The following is a 20,446-nucleotide window of genomic DNA, read 5'->3' as shown; positions in this document are numbered from 1 at the left end:
TAGGGGCATTAGTAGTAGGGTAACCAAAGCACATAAACCCAAGGTAAATATAGTAGCAAGTCCTAGTTGTAATCTCGGAACACCCAAGAGGATTGTATGTGACCGGTCAAAATATATTAATGCATTAAAATGTTTGTTCATCAATGCCAGAAGTCTGCCAAGCAAAATAGGTGAGTTGGAAGCTCTGGTGCATCAGGAGAGCTATGATGTAATCGGTATTGCTAAAACTTGGCTTCATTCCTCACATGACTAGGCTATTAATATTCCTGGCTATGCACTCTTTCGGAAAGACAGAGTAAAAAGGAAAGGTGGAGGGGTCTGTCTGTATGTGTAAAGTGATCTCAAAGCGAGTGAGAAAGAGGACCTGGTGGACGGAGAGTGTGATGAGTCTGAAGTATTATGGGTGGAACAGCATACAGATGTGCGTAGTTCAAAGTTAATCATTGGAGTTTGTTATAGACCACCCAATGTTAATGAGGAGGTAGAGATTCAGCTCCTTCCACAGATAGAAAGGGCTGCAAGGGCTGAGACAGTGATAATAATGGGGGATTTTAACTACCCAGAAACTGACTGGAGTAATGGCACTGCTGGGACAGTTAAAGGGCAAAAATTTGTAAACCTATTACAGGACAATTTTATGGTCCAGTTTACTGAGGCCCCAACTAGGAATGATGCTCTGTTGGCCCTGGTAATCTCAAACCATGCAGAACGTATTACTAATGTTCAGATAAAGGAACACCTGGGTAGCAGTGACCATAACATGATTTAATTCGATGTTAGCTGCAAGCAAAAATCACATACGGGAAAGATAAAAACACTTAATTTCAAGAGAGCAAATTTTCCAGGGCTGCTCTCCAAGACCTAGACTGGGAGAGAATATTGCCATCAATGGGCACAGAACAGAAATGGGAATTCTTCAAAAAGACTGTTTGTGAACTCACTGCAATGTATATTCCCATGGGCAATAAATTTAAAAGGCTAAAAATAAAACTGATGTGGCTCACGGCCAAAGTTAAAAAAGCTATAAACTATAACAAAAAAGAAGGAACGCTAGTGTCATTTAAATGTTACAAAGAATATAACAGAATATGTAAAAAGGAAATCAAGGATGCAAAAATTCAAAATGAAAGACAGATTGCAAAAGATAGTAGGACAAACCCCAAAAAATTCTTCAAATATATGTAGCGGGGTCTCTTTAACCACTTCCCGACCAGCGCACGACGATGTACGTCGACAGAATGGCACGGGCAGGCATATTGGCGTACATGTACGTCCAATATTCGTTGCCGCCGTGCCATCGGGAGCGCGCCGCCGGCGGCACGCTCCCGTGCTGGTCGGGACCCCCGTGAGTCCGGTCGCGGGACCCGCGGACTCGATCGCCGCGGGCATCCCCGCGATCGTCTCACGGAGCGGCCGAATGGAGGAAATGCTGTATAAACAACATTTTTCCATTCTGCCTAGCAACTAGTGACGCTGATCTCTGCTCCATGTGATTGGAGCAGAGATCAGTGTACACTAAATGAAAGCCCAACCCCCCCACAGTTAGTAACACACCCCTAGGAAAACTTAACCCCTACACTGCCACCCACTGGTTAACCCTTTCACTGCCAGTGTCATTTACACAGGAATCACTGCATTTATATAGCAGTGATTACTGTATAAATGACAATGGTCCCAAAATGTGTCAAAAATGTCCGATGGGTCCCCCACAATGTCGCAGTCACAATAAAAATCGCAGATCGCCGCCATTACTAGTAAAAAAAAAAATAATAAAAAATTATTAATAAAAATGATATAAAACTATCCCTATTTTGTAAACGCTATAACTTTTGCGCAAACCAATCAATAATCGCTTATTGCGATTTTTTTTTACCAAAAATATGTAGAAAAATACGTATCGGCCTAAACTGAGGGAAAAAAATGTTTTTTTATATATTTTTGGGGGATATTTATTATTACAAAAAGTAAAAAATAATGCGTTTTTTTCAAAATTATCGCTCTATTTTTGTTTATAGCGCAAAAAATAAACACCGCAGGGGTGATCAAATACCACCAAAAGAAAGCTCTATTTGTGGGAAAAAAAGGACGTTAATTTTGTTTGGGAGCCACGTCGCACGACCGCGCAATTGTCAGTTAAAGCGATGCAGTGCCGAATCGCAAAAAGTGGTCTGGTCTTTGACCAGCAAATTGGTCCGGTCTGAAAGTGGTTAAGGACTATAAAACTACTGTTCCCAGAACCCCGCTGGTTCCCAGGATGTTTGGAGTTATGCCCCAGAGACTCATGGGGGGAGGGGATATAAGGAGGGGGAGAGGCCTAGTTTTTTTTTGGACACCCCCCCCTCTCCTAGCAAGAGGAGGTCTGTGTTGAACTGCTGGAGGCACAAGGCCTGAAGCCTGGGCCTTGTGCTCTTTTCCAAAAAGCCCTCTGCCAGCCTAGCTGCACCTGAGAGACATTTTCTCATCCTTGCTGCAGTACACCAGAAGGATTGAAGACTCGGAGGTCGGTGGATTCCTGTTCCTAGACGAATCGGCGGAGGAAACGGACTTGGACTTGTCCGGGTGGTGAGAGCTGTTTAAAGACAGATACTTTATCTTTATTATTCGTTTGGATTACAAAGTTGTTCTTCAAGTGCACCACCAAAAGATTGCTAGCGAATATTGTTTCACTGGACTTCCATCTAGATCAGTCAGGCCTGACTGCATAGGTAGATAGTGCTGGGTGTTAGTTTACCCATGCGGGGAAGTAGCTGAAAAAGGGCAGCGCTAGAGTTGCATAGCAATACTTTATTATGCTGATTACTCTGTTTATCTTTATTACTGGTTACTGCAGGGACCTGCTTATGTGTTACAAACCAAAAGTTCGATTCATGTTATTCCTTTTATAAAACAACAAGTAAAGTCAGTTATATACTTTCAAAGATTGTCTATGAGCTTGAGTTATCCACCCACGCACACACATATTTAGAGTATAAGCGATTTAATGTGTATTGCTAGATACTAACTGTGCCAGAGTGGGTAGAGCAGATTGCCGGGGGGGTTGGCGGAGCTGTGCTCAGGGCCCAAACCAAACTTGCGGCCCTCTTAAGTGAGGGTATCGCTATACGTGGGGGCTCGTAAATCCGGGATTTCTGAGACAGCGGTGAACACGCCAGAGGTACCGGCATGGACCCACAGGGAGTCAGAGCATGGTATGAAGTGGCTAAGGCCGACCCAAGTCAGTCAGTGGTCATTAGCCTCCCAGGGGAGAAATGGTCGACTGAGACCGTAGAGGAGTTAATGAAGTCAGTGTCCCCAGACCATGAACCATGGGTGATGGAGATAAAATCAGACCCAGACATCTCATATCAGTACGCGCTAGTGTAATACTGGGATGGGATGCCGGAGGCTTGCAAGCGCAACTGTGTACGGACACAAGACAACAGATCCTATAGGTTGGCACACGCAACAAAGGAGGAGCCATCGCCAACCGGATCACCGCAGGCTGCGGCCCGTACCTCACCCGAGAGTCTCAGACCAGCACCGGCCACCCTTAGCGCAGAACTGTGTGCTGTCCTGGGGGAGATTGTGGCCCAGTGCAAGAAGGATCCCACAGATTACCCGATGTCGGGGTACAGAAAACTCCAGATGTTTTCAGGGAGGAAACCTGTACCTTCGGAAGAAGAGGGATTTGAAGAGTGGTTAGATAGCGCAACTCAGGCACTAGAGGAATGGGAAGTTCCAGAGCGCATAAAGAAGCAGAGGATTGTGGAAAGTCTAAAGGGGCCTGCTCTAGAGGCCGTACGCAACCTGAAGATGAGCAGGACAGACTGTAATGCGCAGGAGTACCTAGATGTATTACAGAATGTGTTTGGTGGGACAGAGAAAATCTCTGAGCTTGCTTATCAGTTAGAGCATTGCTACCAGAAGAAAGGTGAAAAACTATCAGACTACATGGGACGTTTAGATAAAATCCTGCATAGGATGATCCTAAGGAAGGGGATCAGCCCAGGGAAAGTAGATGAGGCCCGTGCTCAACAGGTACTGAGGGGAGCTCAACCCATGGATCCTAGTGCATGGACACTGCGTGCCCGACAGGATGGGAAGAATCTGGAGTACACTGACCTCATCCGAATGATCAGAGAGGAAGAGGCCCTACTGGAAGAGAAAAGGGAAGAACATCTCATCGAGCCTGTCGAACAACCGGTAGCAATAGTTACACCGGCCATGACTCCCGCTAGAGATAAGGAGGTGGACACTTTGAAGTTACAGATGTCCCAGGTGATGGAGATGTTGACTGCTATGATGGCGAATGGTCAAGGGGGAGCCGAGAAACCAAGTCCTAGGAAGGAGTTGTTTCCAGATACACCAACACCAAGCCCCACTCGAGACCGAGAAGAGATGCTATGCTACAACTGCGGGGGCAGTGGCCACTTCGCCAGTAGATGTTCCAGTCCCAAGAAGAAGAAGATAGATAACCGCCAGCCGGCGGGAAACTCCCGAGGGCCCCGGTGAGGGAGTCAACCGGGTGCCCATGCCTTTCAGTGAACTCCAAACTGAATAGAAGGAAGAGAAAGAGAGAAAACCAGACCCCTCAGAAGGAATGTCTACAAATAAGAAACAATAACATCCCTCAGCGGGTTTGTACTCCCATTACTGTGGGGAGGGTCAATGCATACCAGGCTCGAAAAAGAATAAAGTCAAAAACCAACTGGATGAAGACGGGTCCCCAGAAGAGGGTGGCCTCAACCCGGCCCTACCCAGAAGAATTGGTCGGCCCGTCCCCCACTGTCTCCATCCAGGTGGAAGGAGTCTACACGAAGGCCCTCCTGGACACTGGAGCTCAAGTGACTTTGTTGTACAGAGACTTCTATGATAGGCACTTGAGCCATTTGCCTATACAGAAGATAGAAGAGCTGGAGATATGGGGCCTGGGAGCTCAGAGTTTCCCCTACGATGGTTACCTGCCCATAAAGCTGACCTTCGATCCATCTGTGGCGGGGAAAACAGAGGTGTTTGACACCCTGGCAGTTGTGTGTCCTAGACCGCCCGGGGCCAGCAAGATGTCCCTCATCATAGGGACCAATACGGATCTGGTGCGAAGACTTCTGACCCCTCTAGTGAAGACGAGAAACCATCAAGATCCCAATATCCATCCCATGCTGAAGACAGCCTACCAACGGTTGGTCCTAGAGCAGAAGACCCCAGGAGAGGGGATAGGGAAGGTGTGGAGACTTGGGAGAGAAGGAGTGGTGCTGCAGCCCGGAGAGGTAGCCTGCCTCAGGGCCACGGTGAAGCTTACCTGGGAGCAGCCTGGCCCCTTTGTCATGCTGGAATCCGATCCAAGGGAGGACCACTCAGGCCTGGAAGTGATACCGGAAGTGATTCCAATCAAGGCCCTGAAGAAGGCTCGAGGAAGAGTCCCAGTGAGTGTGAGAAACCCTACAGAGAGACCCATAGAGATCCCTGCCAGGATGCTGTTGGGGCAGGTGAGTCCTGCGGCCCCAGTCAGCTGGTCAGAAGTACAAGGAACGGGTGAAGGAGGAGATGTTTGGGAAAAACTTTCCATGGAGAACCCGGACCTACCTGGAGCCTGGAAGGAGAGAGCCAAGGCCCAGCTGACTAGATGGGAGAGGATTTTCTCAAAGGATGAGTTTGATGTGGGATGTGCCAGGAGTGCCACCCAACGAATCCGCCTCCAAGAAGACAAACCCTTCAGGGAAAGGGTTAGGCGGGTCCCTCTAGCTGATCTGGAGGATCTGAGGGAGCAGCTTGCGGAGTTGAAGAAGACTGGTGTGATTCGGGAGTCTAGAAGTCCCTATGCCTCCCCCATAGTGGTGGTCAGGAAAAAGAATGGGTCGTTGAGGCTTTGTATCGACTATAGGACTCTCACAGGAGGACCATCCCTGACCAGTATACCACACCGAGAATAGAGGATGCCCTACAGAGTTTGTCTGGTGCCAAGTGGTTCAGTGTAATGGACCTCAAGAGTGGGTACTACCAAATCCCCATGCACCAGGAAGACCGAGAGAAGACAGCGTTCATAACCCCAGTGGGATTCTTTGAATTCAACAGAATGCCTCAGGGCCTGTCTGGAGCCCCTGCTACCTTTCAACGCCTCATGGAGAAGACCGTTGGAGACATGAACCTCATAGAAGTCCTTGTGTACTTAGACGATGTCATTGTCTTCGGGAAGACTTTGGAAGAACATGAGGCCAGGTTGGATAAGGTGTTGAGAAGACTCAGCGAAGAGGGACTCAAGCTTTCTCCCGAGAAGTGCCGGTTTTACCAATCCTCTGTGAACTATCTGGGACACATAGTGTCTGAAAAGGGAGTGGCTACAGACCCTGAGAAGTTGGAGGCAGTTACCTCTTGGCCAAGACCGACAACAGTCACAGAGCTCAGATCTTTCATGGGGTTCTGCTCCTATTATAGAAGATTTGTGGATGGGTTTGCCCGGATTGCCAAGCCACTAAACGAATTGCTCAAGACTGAAGGAGAAGAGGATGGCTTGGGACCTAGGAGGGCCGGTGAGTCGGTTCAAGATCAGTGGAACCCAAGGTGTGAAGAGGCTTTCAGAACCTTGAAGAGGAGCCTTACCACGGCCCCAGTCCTGGCCTATGCCGACCCCACCAGACCATATGAGCTACATGTCGATGCCAGTCATGAGGGCCTAGGCGGAGTGCTCTATCAAGAGTATGAAGAGCAGCTGCGACCAGTGGCCTATGTGAGCCGGAGCCTGACTCCCTCGGAGAAGAACTACCCCACTCATAAATTGGAGTTCTTGGCCCTCAAATGGGCAGTAGTAGACAAACTGAAGGACTATCTCTATGGGGCGGAGTTTACCGTAAAGACAGATAACAATCCTCTGACCTACCTCTTCACTACTGCAAAGTTAGATGCAACCGGATACAGATGGTTGGCTGCATTATCCGGATTCAACTTCAGTCTAAAGTACAGACCAGGGGCTGGAAATAGGGATGCAGATGCCCTGTCCCGAAGATCTCATGTCATGGTCAATGACTGGGAAGACTGGACCCAGGTAGCACCGGAAGGAGTGCGAGCACTCTGTCAGGGTGCTGAGTTTCAAGCAAGAGGGGGCTCCAGAGCAGAGGAGATAGGAGTCACCGCAGTGGGAGTCCCTCAACCCTACTGTGGGGTAACTCAACTAGCAGAGGAACTCCTGCCAAAGCTGTCCAGAAAGGAGCTGAGCTATGACCAATTGGAAGACCCCATGGGGAGATTGGTCCTTGAAGCTTTGGAGAACGAGAATCCAGAGGGACTTCGATATCACCCTTCCAAGGAGGCTCGCCTGCTGAGGAAAGAGTTGGATAAGCTACAAGTACATCAGGGAGTGGTCTACCGAAGGGGCCCCTCTGATAACTCAGAAGATAAGTGGCAGTTGTTTCTCCCAGAGAAGCACCGAGAGACGGTACTAATTGCCTTACATGACCAGCATGGCCATCTAGGGGCGTAGAGAACTTTCCAGCTTGTCAGAAGCCGGTTCTATTGGCCCTGTATGAGGGCAGAAGTGGAGGAATATTGCCATTCTTGTGCACGATGCATCCAGAGGAAGACTCTACCCCATCAAGCTGCCCCAATGGGCCACCTACAGAGTCAGGGTCCAATGGATCTGGTGTGCATTGACTTTCTCTGCCTCGAACCCGATTTGAGTGGATTGGGAAATATTCTGGTGGTAACCGATCATTTCACCCGTTATGCCCAGGCTTTCCCCACCAAAGACCAAAAGGCCTCCACTGTGGCCAAGGTGCTCATGGAAAAATACTTTGTCCACTATGGATTACCACAGAGAATCCACTCAGACCAAGGAAGGGACTTTGAGAGTCGTCTGATCCGGAACCTACTGGACTCATTGGGAGTAGAGAAGACCAGGACTACACCTTATCATCCACAAGGAGATGCCCAACCTGAGAGGTTTAATCGGACCTTACTAAACATGCTTGGAACTCTAGAGACAGAGAAGAAGCAACACTGGAGCCAACACATATCAGCTTTGGTGCACGCTCACAACTGCACCACAAGTGATGTGACGGGTTACTCCCCCTACCGGCTCATGTTTGGGAGAGAAGCAAGATTGCCGGTGGATCTGGCCTTTGGCATTTCCCTAGACCATGCCTCTGCTACCTCCCACAAGGGATATGTGGACCGACTTAGACACAATTTGAAAGTGGCCCATGAACGAGCTCAGGCGGCCTCGGACCAAAGGGGAGCCCGCAACAAGAGGAACTTCGATCTGAAGGTTCGAGTGCAAGACCTGCAGCCTGGGGACCGTGTACTGCTACGCAACCTGGGGATCCCTGGGAAGCACAAGCTTGCTGATAGATGGAGATCGGAGCCCTATGTCATTTGCAGAAAGCTACCTGGATTGCCTGTGTATAAGTTAAAACCAGAGGGGAAAGTGGGGCCCTTGAAGACTTGGCACGGGAATCATTTGCTCCCGCTTACTGAAGCAGTCAGAATACCTCCAGTGAGAAGTCCACCAGAATCTGTTTCCATTCTGGATACCCCGGGACCTAGCACTCGGTCTCAGACCTCCCGGGTTAGAGATGGACAAGATTCCCAACGAGGTGAAGGTGGAAGAGGAGAGCTTGAGTGGCTGTGGCCTTCATCAACTCCAGGAAATTCTGCCATAGATCTCCCACCTACTGAGGATACACAGGATGGGACACTGAACCCAGAAGCTACAGAGTTCATTCCATCTAGTGGTGTGCCTGAAGGCTGGGAAGATATCCCTAGCATTTACTCAGAAGAGGAAAGGACCGATGTTCCAGAACCAGTGATGCTGTCAGAGTGTGTTTCTGAAGTAGAGCCTGTGGCACCAGAGCCTGAAGTCTCAAGAGAACAGAGAGCTCGCCGAGTTGTGAGACCCCCCAAGAAGCTAACCTACTCTCAAATGGGAGAGAGCTCTGAGGACTCTGTTGTGACTGCTAGAAGAAGTGCTGAACGCTCTAATCCCTCCACTGACCATTTGGTGGATGGCAACCCCAGCTCACTCTCTGGCACAGTTAGGCAGGCCACTCATGCCAGTGTGACCTGTGGGACAGGGAATCCCACCTCTGAGTTCTGGTGGAAATTCCTTGTACCAACATCATACCCAGCACTTTCAAAATTGGTACAGGATAGGTGTTAAAAGTTTATCTTTGGGGACCAAAGAGTTTAAGTGGGGGGAGTGTGTAGCGGGGTCTCTTTAAGGACTATAAAACTACTGTTCCCAGAACCCCGCTGGTTCCCAGGATGTTTGGAGTTATGCCCCAGAGACTCATGGGGGAGGGGATATAAGGAGGGGGAGAGGCCTAGGTTTTTTTTGGACACCCCCCCCCTCTCCTAGCAAGAGGAGGTCTGTGTTGAACTGCTGGAGGCACAAGGCCTGAAGCCTGGGCCTTGTGCTCTTTTCCAAAGAGCCCTCTGCCAGCCTAGCTGCACCTGAGAGACATTTTCTCATCCTTGCTGCAGTACACCAGAAGGATTGAAGACTCGGAGGTCGGTGGATTCCTGTTCCTAGACGAATCGGCGGAGGAAACGGACTTGGACTTGTCCGGGTGGTGAGAGCTGTTTAAAGACAGATACTTTATCTTTATTATTCGTTTGGATTACAAAGTTGTTCTTCAAGTGCACCACCGAAAGATTGCTAGCGAATATTGTTTCACTGGACTTCCATCTAGATCAGTCAGGCCTGACTGCATAGGTAGATAGTGCTGGGTGTTAGTTTACCCATGCGTGGAAGTAGCTGAAAAAGGGCAGCGCTAGAGTTGCATAGCAATACTTTATTATGCTGATTACTCTGTTTATCTTTATTACTGGTTACTGCAGGGACCTGCTTATGTGTTACAAACCAAATGTTCGAATCATGTTATTCCTTTTATAAAACAACAAGTAAAGTCAGTTATATACTTTCAAAGATTGTCTATGAGCTTGAGTTATCCACCCACGCACACACATATTTAGAGTATAAGCGATTTAATGTGTATTGCTAGATACTAACTGTGCCAGAGTGGGTAGAGCAGATTGCCGGGGGGTTGGCGGAGCTGTGCTCAGGGCCCAAACCAAACTTGCGACCCTCTTAAGTGAGGGTATCGCTATATATATTAATAGTAAAAAGGTCAAATCTGAGCATGTAGGCCCTTTACAAAATAATCTGGAGTGGGTGACTGGGGACAAACAGAAGGCTAATTTATTAAATATTTTCTTCAGCTCTGTGTATACAAAGGAGCATGGGGGAGCTCATGTCCATAATGGGGGTGGTAGTGACGCAGCCTCAAATCCACAATGGCTCAAAAGTGATGAGGTCCAGAAATATTCTTTTAAATTAATATTCTTCCTAAAAGAATTGAGCTCTGTAATTTCAAAAGCCATTGTATCTAAGTTTTAGGGACTCATTAATGACAGGAATAGTACCACAAAGTCTTTACCAAGTAACTATAGACCTGTTAGTTTAACTTCTATAGTTGGGAAGATACTGGAGGGATTAATAAAAGACCACATAGACGAGTTCTTGCAGGAAAATATTTTAAGCAACAGACAGCATGGATTCATGAAAGACAGAAATTGTCAGACAAACCTGATTTCTTTTTATGAGGTGGTAAGTAAAACCTTGGACAGAGGGGTGGCGGTGGACGTGGTATACTTGGATTTTGCAAAAGCGTTTGATACAGTTCTGCATACATGGCTCATGTGTGAGGTAAAGTCTACAGGTTTAGAAATATCAGTTTGTAAATGGATAGAAAACTGGCTAAAAGACATAATTCAGAGAGTAGTGGTTAATGATTCTTACTCTGAATGGTCTAAGGTTATCAGTGGTGTACCCCAAGGTTCAGTGCTGAGACCCTTACTTTTTAATACCTTTATAAATGATATTGGGTCTGGGATCAAAAGTAACATTTCCGTCTTTGCAGATGACACCAGGGCTATGCAGTGGAATAACGTCCTTACAGGATGTCTCCAATTTACAAGCTGACCTCAATGCTCTGTCTAATTGGGCGACTATGTGGCAGATGAGGTTTAATGTTGAGAAATGTAAAGTTATGCACTTGGGGGCTAAGAATATGCATGCATCATACATTTTAGGGGGAGTACAACTGGGGGAATCCATAGTGGAGAAGGATCTGGGGGTTTTGGTAGATCATAAGCTCAATAACATGCAATGCCAAGCTGCAGTCTCCAAAGCGAGCAAAGTCCTTTCCTTTATTAAGAGGTATGGACTCCAGGGAGAGAGATCTCATTTTGCCCCTGTTCAAATCATTAGTAAGACCTCATCTGGAATATGCAGTTCAGTTTTGGGCACCAGTTCTCAAAAAGGATATGGGGGAACTGGAGAAAGTGCAGAGAAGGGCAACCAAACTGATAAGAGGCATGGAGGAACTCAGCTATGAGGAAAGATTAGAGGAACTGAATTTATTCACTCTTGATAAGAGGAGATTAGGGGGGATATGATCAACATGTACAAATATATAAGGGGTCCATATAGTGAACTTGGTGTCGAGTTATTCACTTTACAGTCAACAAAGAGGACAAGGGAGCACTCTTTCTAGAGGAAAAGAGATTTCATCTCCAAATACGGAAAGGTTTCTTCACAGTAAGAGCTGTGAAAATGTAAAATAGACTCCCTGCAGAGGTGGTTCTGGCCTGCTCAGTGGATTGCTTTAAGAAGGGCCTGGATTATTTCCTAAATGTACATAATATAACTGGGTACTAACATTTTTGGTAAAGTTGATCCGGGGAAGATCCGAATGCCTCTCGGGGGATCAGAAAGGAATTTCTTCCCCTGCTTTAGCAAATTGGATCATGCTCTGCTGGGGTGTTTTGCCTTCCTCTGGATCAACTGTGGGTATAGAATTGGGTATATGGGATTGTATGATATTATTATTATTATTATTATTTTTTATTTTTTTTGGTTGAACTGGATGGACTTGTGTCTTTTTTCAACCTAACTATGTAACTATGTAAATACTCAGCTAAAATATGTCTAATGTTTTACCGCCCAATCAATCTGTAACTTTGGTAAATATTATACATTTAAACACACATCTGATACAGACATAGCACGTTCTGCATAACTTTTGTTGCACGTGACATAAAACATGTTCACCAGGTAACTGGTCTGTATTGTGTACTCTTATGGGAATGGAAGACATGTGCAGTCAGTCAATTCTAACAAAATATGCCATTAACCACTTACAGACCAGAAGATTTGCCTGCTTAATGACCAGCGATACGGCACTGCTTCTCTTTAACTGACAATTGCGTGGTCATGCAATGATGTATCCAAACAAAATTGATGTCCTATTTGTCCCACAAATAAAGCTTTCTTTTGGTGGTATTTGATCACCTCTGCGATTTTTATTTTTTGCGCTATAAACAAAAAAAGTCAATTTTGGAAAAAAATAATATATTTAACTTTTTGGTGTAATAAATATCCCCAAAAATCTAATTTCTTCATCAGTTGTTCATCAGTTTTGGCCAACATGTATTCTTCTACATATTTTTGGTAAAAAAAATCATAACAATAAGCGTACTGCATATTGATTGGTTTGTGGAAAAGTTATAGTGTCTACAAACAATGGGATAGATTTACGGCATGTTTATTATTATTTTTTTTTTTTACTAGTAATGGCGGTGAGAATTGACTTTTATCGGTATTGTGATATTGAGGCACACAGATCGGACACATTTGACACATTTTTGGGACCACAAACATTTATACAGTGATCAGTGATATAAAAATGCACGGATTACTGTATAAATGTCACTGGCAGGGAAGGGGTTAACACTAGGGGCAATCAGATGGTTAAATGTGCTCCCTTGTTTGAGTTTCTAACTGTGGAGGGATGGAACAGACTAGAGGCGGAGACATAGCGTTGTTCCTAGCTAGTAGGAGCAGACAATCTGTCTCTCCTCTCTTCACAGAACAGGGATTTGTGTGTTTACACAAACATGTCCCTGTTTTGGCTCTCGTGCCCACAATCGCACGTGGTTGCCGGTCATTTTGACAGCCGGCCATGCGTATCAGCTCCCCCGCTATGCAGCGGGCGCGTGAGCCTGCTGTAGGCCTTTAAAGGTACGACGTACAGCTACGATGGTTTGTGGGATCATGCAAACCTACCGCAGTATAATGATGGCGGCTGGATAACTCATCAAATCACAGGAAAGAAACCCCAATTAATTGCTCAAAAAGCGATCAAATGTCTGTGCCTGAATATCTGTGGCATGAAAGCAAATATCCAGTTGGTGACTGTTGGAAATGTAGACACTTTTCATAAATGTGCCCTGTAAAGGTTGTCAGAGAAATTACAAAGCAGGATTTTGATCTCTTCTCTCTTCTCAGACATATTCAAATCACTTTGCCTTTTTCACCACTCAGTGTTATCCACCCATCCATATTTATTCATGCTAACACCACACAACATCTTTTTTTGATTCTATAAATCCATGCAACTGAGATTAGGGAAGAGAAGAAAGATATCAGAGAGTACAGTCAGGGAAAGAAATAAAACTAGAATGGTTTTAAGGAACATGGGAATATTATAATGGTAAAAAAAAATAAGTAATTCAAAGAAAATAATAAGATACCGGTGATATAGAAGAGTGAATCCAAAGTTGATTCCCTAGGGAAGTATGAAGAAAAGTGGGACAAAGGAAGAGATATAAAAAAAAAAATGTTATCACTGAAAGAAAAAGACAGGTTCCCATGATTCTGCTTACGAATTAAATCTATTTAGCCATCGTAAAAAAAAAAGGGAAGCCATTTCCCATCAGTGATATTCTCAGTGCCTTGTTACATAAACATTAAATGCATGAGAGGAGCTTTGCTGCTTCAATGGGGAATGCAAAGCAAGCCTCACCAACTTGATGAGAAAGAAGGTGTCAGAGCTCACCGAGCCACCGTTAAAGAAATAAGTTTCTTATTCCTGTCTGATCTCTAGTGAGAAAGTCTAGTGCTAATTGGGAAAGTTTTCCCTTACCTGGCATCCTGGGACTGTGACCTGTGAATATTAATAATAAAGATTCACGGGCAAGCACAGTGGTAGCAAGAGAATAAAAAAAAAAGGAAAGATGAAAAGGAAAAAGAAGAAAGCGAGACAAATATAAAAATGGAAAGATAGGCAGCTGCAGTAACCAGCTCATTTTCCCTCTAAAGTAAATGTACCAAAAAAAAAGTACTGTAATATCCAAGACTTACACAGAAGATGGCAAAAGGGCATATAATAATAATATAATAATTTGCCCTAAGGACACAAAGAAGAGATCAGTAAAGGACAAGGGCATAAATCCCTTTGTAGTACACTTAAGGCTTTATTAAAATGTGACAATCTGCAGTTCTGGTGCAATGCGTAGGGGTTCCACTGTTTAAAGCTGAGCTGTAACACTCAGGGAAATGCCATGTAATGCATCTGAACTAGCATTTTTTTTTTTGGCATATTTTATTTATCCACAAGCTTACACATTGGATATATAACATTGTTTGTATCATGGTGACATATGGTACATTGGAAGTTAAGAAACAAAGTGAATGAACTAGAACTTCTGTTATTTGCAGAGCACTTTGACTTTGTGGTAATATCAGAAACCTAGTTGGACAGCTGAGGCAACTGGGCTGCATATATCAAGAGGTACATTCTATTTTAGGAAAACAGGATTGAAAAGTTGGAGAGGTATGTATGTATGCATGAAGAGCAATCTGAAAGTAAGTTTGAGAGATGATATCACTAACCAGAATTGGGATGGTGCAAAGTCACTATGGCTGGAGCTCCATAAGAGTGCAACAAATAGTAATTGTCTTGTACAAGTATGTATTATAGACCCCCTAACTTAAATGAAAAGGAGGAGTCCCAGCTCCTTTCACAGATTAAAATGATTGGGAAGCAGGGTAATATTATTATGGGTCATTTTAAATTATGATATTGATTGGGCAAATTGAACTAGACAGTCAACAAAAAGCTTGCCTTTTCTTAAATGTCTTGCAGGACAATTTAATGGAACAGATAGTGGAAGAACCAACAAGGAAAAAGGCTCTATTGGATCTATTAATTGCAAACAGCACAGCACTTATTACAGATGTGTAAGTTAGAGACAATTTGGTTAATAGTGATCATGGTGTAAACACTTTTTCCATAAGTTACAGGAAAGAGAAGCATGTTAGTATGACAAGAACTCTAAACTTCAAAATACTAAATTCAATAAGCTGCCATCTCTACTGCATGAAACTCAATGGGGTCAAATGTTGCAACCAAGAGTACATATGATAAGAGGGAGTGTTTTAAAGATGAATTAAACAAGTGCATTAGTCATTGTAGTCCATTGGGCAACATGCATAAAAGAACACAATTAAAACCTATATGGCTCACTTCCTGTGTAAAAATAAACAAACGCAAAAAAACTTGTAAAAAGTAGAAGGGGCACGTTCGACATTCCGGATTTACATTGAATGCAACAATAAATGTGACGAAGCAATCAATGCAGCTAAAATGGAATATGAGAAACACACTGCTACTGCAAGTAAAACAAATTTAAAAATGATGCTGTGCACATGGAAGCATTGATGTGCACACCTCGTTCAATTCACAGCAAAAAGGAAATCCCTTGGTATTCAACCTGTAAAAAAGCTCTCTCTCATTATTCCTAGCTTACATTGGGAATTGTAGTCCAAAAGTTGATTACCTTCCATAGTAAAGTTTCTTTGCTAAACTTCCTCTCCCATAATTCAATGCTGCCAACCATCAAGTCTCTTGAACTCCTTCTGCTTGTCAGCTCCCCCTGGTAGATGGAAATGAGGTAGTGTTAACCTATTCAGCTGAAGTCCAGTGGAGACACAAAAAGCAGTGCAGCACAGCGGGGATGATTTACAAAAGGCAACTCCACTTTGCACTGAAAGTGTACTTGGAAGTGCAGTCGCTGTAAATCTGAGAGGTAGATCTGAAATGAGTGTAAGCTCTGCTGATTTTATCATCCAATCATGTGCAGGCTAAAATGCTGTTTTTTATCTTCCTTGCATGTCCCCCTCGGATCTACAGTGACTGCACTTTCAAGTGCACTTGCAGTTGAATATTACTTATCCTGTCCTTTGTGCTGCTTATAGACTATATTCCTGCTTTTAACATAACTATTTGCTTTAGTTGCATGTCCCCTGTTTCAAGCTGGGCAAAATTAAGGAATTAAGGAACATGACCTGGAGGTGCTGTACAGAATAGACATGGGCACCGTCAGAAAATTTGTTTTGTTTCGTGCCGTTTCGTATAAAAATTTGTAATTTGTGTCCAAAATTCAATTCGGAGTCGTATGAAATACAAATTTTCGTTAGATTCGTGTACTTTTCGTAAAAGTAATGAATGTTCATTATGATGAATTTATCATTATGAAGGGTTCACACCATCCCTGTGCTGTGCTGACTTCCTGGGGTTTTAACTTTTAGGTTCGTTAACTTTTTGTAACAATTACAAATTTTCATTATGAATTTGGATCTGAAATTCATAAACGAAATTTCGTATTTCGTACAGAATTCGTATGCATAAAAATTTGTATTTCGGATTCGTATAAATGTACGAATTCCTGGAAATTTGTATGAAATTTCGATTCGTACGAAACTAATCGCACATGTCTAGTACAGAATGAGAAACCTAAACCTTCTTTCATAGTACCTGGCAAGGATTCTTTAGGTATCACATTTTCTACCTACCAAAGATAAATACCCACCTTAACATTTGCAATATTTGTATGTTCCAAAGCAATCATTCTTTTTCTGTTCCTCCTGCCAAATTTAAAAATACAAATGTCCATTTAGACCATTTGTTTTTTGTCTGGAATGTGATTGAAAAATAAAGCTGCAAAGATTTATGAAACTGTGCCTTGTGTTACATAGTTGGTAAAGTTGAAAAAAGACCAGTCCATCCAGTTCAACCTGTGGTGTGTAAGTGCACTTGTGTTTATGCCAATAGTACAGTGTATATGCCTGTATGTTGTGATCATTAAGGTGCCCATCTAGTAGTTTTTTTTTAAACTATCGACGCTCCCTGCTGTAACCACTGCTTGTGGAAAAGAATTCCACATCCTTACCGCTCTGACAGTAAAGAACCCTCTATGGTTAAACCAATTCTCTTCCAATTTCAGTGAATGGTTGCATGTCTTTTTAAATTCCCTTTCAGTGAAAAGTTTTTTCCTTATGCTAGGGTCACCAGTATGGTATTTATACATTCCTATCATTTCCCCTCTCAAGTGTCTCCTCTCCAGAGAGAATACGTTCAATGTTTGTACTACTTTCCCCATAGCTGAGATCCTCTAGTCCCTTTATTAGCTTTGGTGCCCTTCTCTGGACTCTCTCCAGTTCCAGCACAACTTCCTGAGAACTGGTGCCTAGAACTGGACTGCATAATCAATATGTTGCTGGACCAGAGTCTTGTAGAGTGGGAGAATTATTGTTATATCTCTGGAGTGAATCCCCTTTTTAATGCATGCCAATAATCTGTTGGCTTTGCTTGCAGCAACTTAGCATTGCATGCCATTGCTGGGCCTGTCATCTACTAGGACCCCCAGGGTCCTTTTCCATCCTAGATTCCCCCAGGAGTTCTCTCCCTGGCGAGTAACTTGTGTTCGTATTTTTAGCACCCAAATGCATTACTTTATATTTTTCAACATTAAACCTCATTTGCCACGTAGTTGCCCACCCCATTATTTTATTTAGGTCTTCTTGAAAGGTTTCCACATCCTGCGCAGAAGTTATTGCCCTACTTAATTTTGTATAATCCACAAATATTGAGATTGAGCTGTTTATCCCATCTTCTATATCGTGTATGAATAAATTAAACAGGATTGGTCCCAGGACAGATCCTTGGGGGATCCCACTAACCACACCAGACCATTCCGAGTGCTCGCTATTTATCACTGCCCTTTGGACCCTTTGGACCCACCTCTGTAGCCAGTTTTCAATCCAGGTACTCACTCTATGGTCCATGCCGAGAGACCTCAGTTTGTAAAGTAAATGTTTGTGGGGAACTGTACCAAATCCCTTTACAAAATACAGATACACCACATCTACAGGCCTTTCCGTTATCTAGATGGTAGCTCACTTCTTCATAGAACATTAATAGATTGCTCTGGCAAGAACGATTCTTCATGAATTCATGCTGATTATCACTAATGATACTGTTTTTATTTCTAAAATCTTGGATAGAGTCCCTTATCATCCCCTACATTAGTTTACATACTATTGATGTTAGGCTGACTGGTCTGTAGTTTCCAGGGATATACTGTATCTTGGTCCTTATTAAATATTGGTACAACGTTGGCTTTTCTCCAATTAGCTAAAACCATTACAGTCAGTAAACTTTCCATAAAAAATAGGAACAATGGTCTAGCTATCACCTGGCTGAGCTCCTTAAGGACCCTCGGGTGTAAGCCATCTGGTCCTGGTGACTTATTTATGTTAAGTTTTTCAAGTCTTTTTCTGATACTGTCTTCTGTTAGCCATGAGGGTTTTATTAACATTGCAGTCTTGGTTACTATATCCCCTTGTTTCCTTTGTGAAAACTGAGGAGAAGAATGCATTTAAAACCTTTGGCTTCTCCTTGTCTTTTGTAACCAAATTCCCTTCATCATCCTTTATGGGGTCAATATGTTCTGGCCTCACTTTCTTATTGTTTATATATTTAAAGAATTCCTAGGGGTTTTTTTACTCTAATTTCTTGGGATTTCTTTTCACTCTAACTGTTCTTACTGTCTTTCCAACACTGGCTTCAAACCAAATGGAATTTTAAAATAGTCTTCCAGTATCAGTACCGAGGAGAGATTTGTGTTTTCTTAACCTATGTCCTGTGGGGAGTAACTACAGTTCATAATTCACAGCAGGAAGAGCGGTGTATTTCAGTCAAAGCTTTTTCTGGTTTTCAGACTAAAGCAGAAACATTACATAAGGGACACAGAATTACAGAGAAAAATATATTTTACAAACGCGGCAGCAGGCATTACACTTCCAGCAGACGTCTTTGGTCTGATTAAATGTCATAAACTAGTAAGGAGGATGATTAAAAGAGTAGTTATGACCAGATAAAATTCATACTGGGAAACAGAAATGTACATAGAAAACCCACACTTTGTGAAGTGAGGTCCAAACCTGGACAAAAGCAGAACCTGACAGACACACCCACACCCTTTCTTCGTGGTCCCTCAAAAAAGTCCTAAAATGGCCCTGACCATTCAGTATTTCTGATATAGTTCTCCTATACTGTGCTATATAAAGGTGTAAAAAAATACTGCGCTGTGAAAAGATGTGTTCTACCCAGCTGCCAACACTACTGAAGACTACACAGTAACATACAAAAATTAAAACAAAAAAGTGTGGCGCTTAGGTGGCAACAAACCACATGAACCAGTAAGGCACTAATTCAAGCAAAGAAAATTACATACACTTCAAAAAAAAAGAAATTATGTGTAAATTCCGTTGTATATTAAGAGATCTTACTCCCAGGTGGAAGAGTGCATGAACCTCATGCACACAAAAGATTAAGGTAAATAAAATTAATTTAACATATACAGTCCATCAAGTGAACGTCTAACAGTCCTTGAAATGTGTAATATCAATCACAATTCCAAACTTGAGGTGACGTGAAAAAAGGTGAAATTCAACTTCTGATGTGTAGAATAATACCACCACCACCGTGATAAAGAAGGGGAAAGGAGGCTTACCAAATGACGTGGACTCAGAGGAAGGCTTACGCCTCTCGAGTCATATGGGCCTGTAGGTAAGCAAACCAGATAATCGTAGATCTAGTATGTAATCTCCCGCAAGTCTTCAGGTCATGAAATCATCCGTAGCGATCCTCCTATAGTACTCATCCCACGAAAATAGGGGGCTCAGGTATCAAAGACCATGAAAGTAGAAAACTAGCATAGCGTGATACCGTTTTAACATCCAATTTATTAAAAAATAATAATAAAATTACACTCACATTTGGTTCAATCGTAATAACATAGTCAGAAAGTAGCGATGTCTGTAAGGGGGTCCACCCAACGCGTTTCAACTAAACAGCCATCCTCTGGGGTGTGGACCCCCCCAAACAGCATCGCTTATAAATACAAAATGACCCCAAAATAACCAATGACCCCGGAAGCACTTGGCACTTCCGGTCACATGTTCCGGAAGTGTATCTATTAAAAACTCCTCCATGTATATTTATTATCCTTACATATAGCATCATCCCCATCAGAGATGCCCGCCAAATATCCAAAATATAAGCGAGACTGTGAATATTTGGATATGAAAGATTTTCCACATCTTGGGCATAAATTAGCATCCGTCCTGTGTCATAACCAAGCCTCGTTCTTATCACGAGGCCTGGCCATCCAAACAGCAGCATGCAGCATAGTCAAGCCTCGCTCTGATTATGAGGCCAGGCCTCATATTAGCATCCATCCTGTGTCGTAACCAAGCCTCATTCTGATCACGAGGCCTGGCCATCCAAAC

The 20,446-nt window shown here is 43.6% G+C and overlaps 1 long non-coding RNA gene across 1 annotated transcript in view; it reads right to left on the bottom strand.

Annotated features, from left to right (window-relative positions):
- LOC143976037 (uncharacterized) overlaps positions 1 to 20,014 on the bottom strand; it is a 43,795-nt gene extending 23,781 nt beyond the window's left edge. The window contains exons 1-2 of the long non-coding RNA XR_013272464.1: positions 19,932 to 20,014; positions 15,652 to 15,747 (exon numbers count right to left, since the gene is read on the bottom strand). This is a non-coding gene — a long non-coding RNA (uncharacterized LOC143976037). The remainder of the gene's footprint in view (positions 1 to 15,651; positions 15,748 to 19,931) is intronic.
- Between the last annotated feature and the right edge of the window lie 432 nt (positions 20,015 to 20,446).

Source organism: Lithobates pipiens, unplaced genomic scaffold, assembly GCF_037356315.1.
Source record: "Lithobates pipiens isolate NorthernLeopardFrog02 unplaced genomic scaffold, aLitPip1_a1.2 Scaffold_13, whole genome shotgun sequence".
NCBI lineage: Eukaryota > Metazoa > Chordata > Amphibia > Anura > Ranidae > Lithobates > Lithobates pipiens.
The sequence above is the reverse complement of the archived record's forward strand: the minus strand, read 5'-3'. Positions and strand labels throughout refer to the sequence as shown.